Source organism: Musa acuminata, unplaced genomic scaffold (assembly GCF_036884655.1).
Source record: "Musa acuminata AAA Group cultivar baxijiao unplaced genomic scaffold, Cavendish_Baxijiao_AAA HiC_scaffold_1126, whole genome shotgun sequence".
Classification (NCBI taxonomy): domain Eukaryota; kingdom Viridiplantae; phylum Streptophyta; class Magnoliopsida; order Zingiberales; family Musaceae; genus Musa; species Musa acuminata.
The window spans coordinates 4,355,503-4,363,002 of record NW_027021339.1 but is presented as its reverse complement, the minus strand read 5'-3'; positions in this window follow the sequence as shown (position 1 = coordinate 4,363,002).

Here is a 7,500-nt window from a genome sequence, read left to right as displayed (position 1 = left end):
ATGGAACAATACTTCCGAGCTACGAGACCCGATTCTGAAGATACCAAAGTTTCAATAGCAACAATGTATCTGAACGGAGATGCGAAACTTTGGTGGCGAACTCGTTGGGAGGAAATCCAACAAGGTCGGTGTCGAGTCGACACATGGGAAGACTTGAAGCGGGAGTTGAGAACTCAGTTCCTACCGGAGAACACAGAGTTCGTCGCAAGAAGGAAGTTGAGACAACTCCGCCAAAGTACCACCATCCGAGACTATGTAAAGCAGTTTTCTGCACTGATGCTGGACATACAGGACATGTCCGAGAAGGACAAGTTGTTCAGTTTCCTTGATGGTCTGAAACCATGGGCTCAGCAAGAGCTGAATCGAAGGAATGTTACCGACGTGGTCGGGGCAATTGCAGCTGCAGAAAGGCTCACCGACTTCGTTTCCTCTGAAGACCCAGCGAGAAGGAAACAATCTTCAAGCAATCGCCCTCAAAAACATTCTCGAGGGAAGGAGCTCGGGGGCGAACAGAAGAAGAAGAGCTCCCACAAAGGGCCGAACCCAAAAGGCAAGGCCTCAAAACCTGGAGGATGCTTCTTGTGCGGAGGACCGCACATGGTAAGGGAGTGCCCACAGAAGCAGGCACTCAACGCGTTGACAGCTTCCATCCACCCTCCCCGATCGGACAAGGGCAAAACCGTTGCCCTTAGCTCAAGCAGTTCTGAATCCAGCAGCGACGATGAAGAGTCGCAAGGACCCCGAATGGGAGCAATGCGTTTGTTGAACGCTATGCGGGGTCAAGTGGGGGAGAACATGAAGACGAAGGCACAAAAAGCAGGAAGTAGTGAACTGATGTATGTGGACATCAAGCTGAATGGCCAAACGACCCGTGCAATGGTGGACACGGGCGCTACCCACAACTTCATAGCCGATCGTGAAGCACAGCGACTTGGGTTGACATTGGAGAAGAGCCCAAGCCGAATGAAAGCAGTGAACTCGGAGGCCAGGCGAATCTCCGGATTGGCGAAGGGAGTTCCCATCAGAATCGGGACTTGGAGCGGAACCACCAACATGATGGCCGTGCCACTAGACGACTTCCAAGTGATCCTTGGAATGGAGTTTATGCACGCGGCGAAGTTGGTGCCGATGCCATTCTTGAATTCCCTATGTATGATGGGAGGCGATGACCCCTGTGTGGTGCCCGTCTCTCGGAGAGGAACCAAGGAGCCCCAACATATTTCGGCATTACAATTGAAGAAAGGGGTGCGAAAGGGCGAACTAACATTCGTGGCTGCTATGAAGCTAGAGCCACTCAATGAAGAAGCCATTCAAGAACCTGCTGTGGTGGCCAACGTCCTGAAGGAGTTCAAAGACGTTATGCCACCTGAGTTGCCGAAGACTCTTCCGCCACGCAGAGGCGTGGATCACAGTATTGAGCTGGAGCCAGGAGTGAAGCCTCCAGCGAGACCACCCTATCGCATGGCCCCGCCAGAGTTGGCAGAACTCAGAAAGCAGTTAGGTGAACTGCTAAGCGGTGGTCTCATCCGCAGCTCAAAAGCACCTTTCGGAGCTCCAGTTCTCTTTCAGAAGAAACAAGATGGGAGCCTCCGATTATGCGTCGACTACCGAGCCCTCAACAAAGTAACAGTGAAGAACAAGTATCCCATCCCGCTCATCGCGGACTTGTTCGACCAATTGGGCAAGGCGAAGTATTTCTCAAAACTCGACCTTCGGTCGGGGTATTGGCAGGTGCGCATTGCTGAAGGCGACGAAGCAAAGACTACATGTGTGACCAGATATGGAGCGTTTGAGTTCTTGGTGATGCCTTTCGGCTTAACCAACGCTCCGGCAACATTCTGTACTCTCATGAACCAGCTATTCAAGGAGTATTTGGATAAGTTCGTGGTCGTCTACTTGGACGACATCGTCGTTTACAGCCAAACGCTCGAGGAGCACGTCAAGCACCTTCGGACGATTTTCAAGGTTCTCAGGGAGAACACTTTGTTCGTAAAAAGGGAGAAATGCTACTTTGCTCAGACTGAGATCCTGTTCTTGGGGCACCGAATCGGTGATGGCTCCATCCGGATGGACAAGTCGAAGGTGCAAGCAGTTGCGGAATGGCGAACTCCAAAGAAGGTGCCAGAGTTGAGATCCTTCCTTGGTTTCGTCAACTACTACCGACGCTTCATTGCTGGATATTCGAAGCGGGCAACCCCACTGACGGAGTTGCTGAAGAAGGAGCAGCCTTGGAAGTGGTCTGACAAATGTGAGATAGCATTCCAAGATCTGAAGGCTGCTGTTCTGGAAGAACCAGTGCTCAAATTGCCAAACTATGGAGAGCCCTTTGAAGTCCATACAGATGCTTCGGACTTTGCTATTGGTGGAGTACTCATGCAAGAAGGTCATCCGGTGGCCTACGAGAGCCGTAAACTCAACGAGACCGAGAGGCGGTATCCAGTGCATGAGAAGGAGATGACAGCGGTGATCCACTGCCTACGAGTTTGGCGACACTACCTCCTTGGGTCGCGATTTGTGCTGAGGACAGACAACATCGCCTTGAGTTATTTCCAAACTCAGAAGAAGCTCTCCCCAAAGCAAGCACGGTGGCAGGACTTCCTGGCTGAATTTGATATGGCAATGGAATATAAGCCCGGGAAGGCGAATGTCGTGGCCGATGCGCTGAGTCGGAAGGTGGAGTGCGTGAATGCTGCACAACTGGAGGGCAGAGGCCAAGCAAGTCAGTTACACTCAACCTTCCTTTCCCGAATCAGAGATGGACTGTATAGTGATCCCCAGGCAGTTATCCTGATGCAGCTCATCAAAGAAGGCAAAGCACGACGATTTTGGGTCCAGGAGGGACTTGTTTACACAAAAGGGAATAGGGTTTATGTTCCCCGAGTGGACAATCTAAGGCGTGAACTCTTGAAAGAGTGTCACGATTCCCTTTGGGCTGGACACCCCGGCATTCACAGAACGTTGGCTCTCGTGGAGAGGGCCTTCTACTGGCCAAAAATGGGGATTGATGTGGAGGAGTATGTTCGAACATGCCTTACTTGCCAACAAGACAAGGTGGAGCAGCGGAAGCCGGTGGGACTTTTGGAGCCGTTGCCCGTACCAGAAAGGCCTTGGGAGAGCATTTCCTTAGACTTCATATCAAGCTTGCCACCTGTAGGGGGACTTGGATCGATACTTGTGGTGGTCGATCGGTTTTCAAAGTATGCAACTTTCATTGCTGCTCCCCTACACTGTTCAGCTGAAGAGGCGGCCAGACTGATGATGAAGGGTGTAGTGAAGTATTGGGGAGTCCCACACAATATCATTAGTGATCGAGACGCTCGGTTTCTGGGACGGTTCTGGACCGAGCTATTCAAATTGTTGGGATCAAAGTTATACTTCTCTACAAGCCTCCACCCCCAGACGGATGGTCAGACTGAAAGAATAAATTCGCTCTTAGAGCAGTATCTCCGGCACTATGTGAGTGCCAATCAACGAGATTGGGTGAAGCTGTTGGACATCGCCCAATTCTCCTACAACTTGCAGCGGAGCTCTGCATCCAACAAGAGCCCCTTCGAAATTATCACAGGACAACAACCGTCGACTCCGCACACTATGGCTATTGGGTATACTGGGAGTAGTCCATCAGCCTACCATTTCGCAAAGGAGTGGCATCGGAATGCCGATATTGCGCGGGCTTACTTGGAGAAGGCGGCAAAACGGATGAAGAAGTGGGCAGACTTGGGAAGGCGACCACAGGAGTTCAAAGTTGGCGATTTGGTGTTGGTAAAGCTCCAACCAGCATCACTCCAATTCTTCAGGAAAAGAGTCCACAAAGGATTGGTGCGTAAGTATGAAGGGCCCTTCCCAATTATCAGCAGGGTAGGCAATGTTTCTTACAAGTTGCAGCTGCCGGCGTGGTTCAAAATTCACAACGTTCTTCACGCCAGCAACCTAAAGGCCTACCATTCAGATCCGCAAGATGCTTCTCGAAGTGTTCCAACTCGGCTACCTCCCATCACAGCCTCCTACGAGAAGCGAGTGGAAACCATTTTGGCGGATCGCAAGATAAAGCTACCCAACGGAGCGGAGCAAACAGAGTACTTGGTGAAGTGGCGAAAGCTTCCCCGAACTGAAGCCAGTTGGGAGTCTGAAGACGCCCTGCGACATGAAGAAGACGTCATCAACAACTACCAACAAGCGTCGACGAGGGCGTCGACAGTTTAAGTGGGGGAGAATGTCACGAACGGTCGTCGCGCACCCGCAACAACTTCGTTCAACGAACCGTTCGTCGCTCACACCCGCATGTACAGCTGCTTAACAGCATGTTTTCCCATGGTTTTGGGTCATTTTGCTTGTAAATATGTAAGTTCGAACAAGCTGCAGCGTTGCAAAGCGATCGCTCACCGAACCGAGCAAAACAGCCCCAAAACAGCCCAAAACGGCTTCGTTTTCGCGTGCCGCGGGAGGTGAGCGGAGTGCTGCCTCCGCTCACCAAAATGTCAGCCATCTCAGCACCCAGGAACCCCCCGGGTGGCACATGGCTGGATGGGGCTTCGGTTATATACCGGGCGTTGAACACTCTTTCGCAAGTTCGTACGTGACCTTTACGGGAACTTGGTGTTGCGTCCGGGACCAGGTGAGCGGCTGTTTGTGGGCTTGCAGCTGTTCGTTCATCCTTGAAAGCCTTGTTTTTCCCCCTCTCCCTCTTTTCTCTTGTGCACACAAGGTGTTCGACGAATTGCTTGTAAAGCTTTCCTTTTCGCGAGACTTCGGGACGTGTCCGTTGCTCGTTCTTTCGATCTAACTCTCTTTCTCTTTTACAGGTCCTTCGGGACCTGCGAGAGGTTACAAAGTGGGCTGATCCTTGCGGAGCAAGATCGCAAGGGCGAAGCGCGACTTAGGCAAGGCAAAGCTAAGTTCGCGTCTTTGCCGCACGGGTGACTCGCGACTTAGGCAACGCAAGCTAAGTTCGCGTCTTTGGCCGCAAGGGTGCCGCACGCCTTAGGCACTTCCAGCTAAGGTCGTGACAACCCGGGGGGTTCCAGGGTGCTGAGATGGCTGACATTTTGCTCCGCTCACGACGGTCGCCGCGGCACACAAGAACAGCCCAAAAACAGGCCAAAACAGCCCAAAAACGGGCCAAAACTGGCCATTTTTGGCTGCGCGAGCGAGCAGCGAGCGGCGGACAGCGAGCGAAGCGAGAGGCAGCACCGTCCCTGCTATACGAAAGCCCCATCCAGCCCTGTGCCACCCGGGGGGTTCCAGGGTGCTGAGATGGCTGACGTTTTGCTCCGCTCACGACGGTCGCCGCGGCACGCAAGAACAGGCCAAAAACTGGCCAAAACAGCCCAAAAACGGGCCAAAACTGGCCATTTTTTGCTGCGCGAGCGAGCGGAGAGCGGCGAACAGCGAGCGAAGCGCGAGGCAGCACCGTCCCTGCTATACGAAAGCCCCATCCAGCCCTGTGCCACCCGGGGGGTTCCAGGGTGCTGAGATGGCTGACATTTTGCTCCGCTCACGACGGTCACCGCGCCACACAAGAACAGCCCAAAAACAGGCCAAAACAGCCCAAAAACGGGCCAAAACTGGCCATTTTTGGCTGCGCGAGCGAGCGGCGAGCGGCGAACAGCGAGCGAAGCGAGAGGCAGCACCGTCCCTGCTATACGAAAGCCCCATCCAGCCCTGTGCCACCCGGGGGGTTCCAGGGTGCTGAGATGGCTGACGTTTTGCTCCGCTCACGACGGTCACCGCACCACGCAAGAACAGGCCAAAAACTGGCCAAAACAGCCCAAAAACGGGCCAAAACTGGCCATTTTTGGCTGCGCGAGCGAGCGGCGAGCGGCGAACAGCGAGCGAAGCGAGAGGCAGCACCGTCCCTGCTATACGAAAGCCCCATCCAGCCCTGTGCCACCCGGGGGGTTCCAGGGTGCTGAGATGGCTGACGTTTTGCTCCGCTCTCGACGGTCACCGCGCAATGCAAGAACAGGCCAAAAACTGGCCAAAACGGCCCAAAAACGGGCCAAAACTGGCCATTTTTGGCTGCGCGAGCGGCGAGCGGCGGACAGCGAGCGAAGCGAGAGGCAGCACCGTCCCTGCTATACGAAAGCCCCATCCAGCCCTGTGCCACCCGGGGGGTTCCAGGGTGCTGAGATGGCTGACGTTTTGCTCCGCTCTCGACGGTCACCGCGCAATGCAAGAACAGGCCAAAAACTGGCCAAAACGGCCCAAAAACGGGCCAAAACTGGCCATTTTTGGCTGCGCGAGCGAGCGGCGAGCGGCGGACAGCGAGCGAAGCGAGAGGCAGCACCGTCCCTGCTATACGAAAGCCCCATCCAGCCCTGTGCCACCCGGGGGGTTCCAGGGTGCTGAGATGGCTGACGTTTTGCTCCGCTCTCGACGGTCACCGCGCAATGCAAGAACAGGCCAAAAACTGGCCAAAACGGCCCAAAAACGGGCCAAAACTGGCCATTTTTGGCTGCACGAGCGAGCGGCGAGCGGCGGACAGCGAGCGAAGCGAGAGGCAGCACCGTCCCTGCTATACGAAAGCCCCATCCAGCCCTGTGCCACCCGGGGGGTTCCAGGGTGCTGAGATGGCTGACGTTTTGCTCCGCTCTCGACGGTCACCGCGCAATGCAAGAACAGGCCAAAAACTGGCCAAAACGGCCCAAAAACGGGCCAAAACTGGCCATTTTTGGCTGCACGAGCGAGCGGCGAGCGGCGGACAGCGAGCGAAGCGAGAGGCAGCACCGTCCCTGCTATACGAAAGCCCCATCCAGCCCTGTGCCACCCGGGGGGTTCCAGGGTGCTGAGATGGCTGACGTTTTGCTCCGCTCTCGACGGTCACCGCGCAATGCAAGAACAGGCCAAAAACTGGCCAAAACGGCCCAAAAACGGGCCAAAACTGGCCATTTTTGGCTGCACGAGCGAGCGGCGAGCGGCGGACAGCGAGCGAAGCGAGAGGCAGCACCGTCCCTGCTATACGAAAGCCCCATCCAGCCCTGTGCCACCCGGGGGGTTCCAGGGTGCTGAGATGGCTGATGTTTTGCTCCGCTCTCGACGGTCACCGCGCAATGCAAGAACAGGCCAAAAACTGGCCAAAACGGCCCAAAAACGGGCCAAAACTGGCCATTTTTGGCTGCACGAGCGAGCGGCGAGCGGCGGACAGCGAGCGAAGCGAGAGGCAGCACCGTCCCTGCTATACGAAAGCCCCATCCAGCCCTGTGCCACCCGGGGGGTTCCAGGGTGCTGAGATGGCTGACGTTTTGCTCCGCTCTCGACGGTCACCGCGCAATGCAAGAACAGGCCAAAAACTGGCCAAAACGGCCCAAAAACGGGCCAAAACTGGCCATTTTTGGCTGCGCGAGCGAGCGGCGAGCGGCGGACAGCGAGCGAAGCGAGAGGCAGCACCGTCCCTGCTATATACGAAAGCCCCATCCAGCCCTGTGCCACCCGGGGGGTTCCAGGGTGCTGAGATGGCTGACGTTTTGCTCCGCTCACGACGGTCACCGCACCACGCAAGAA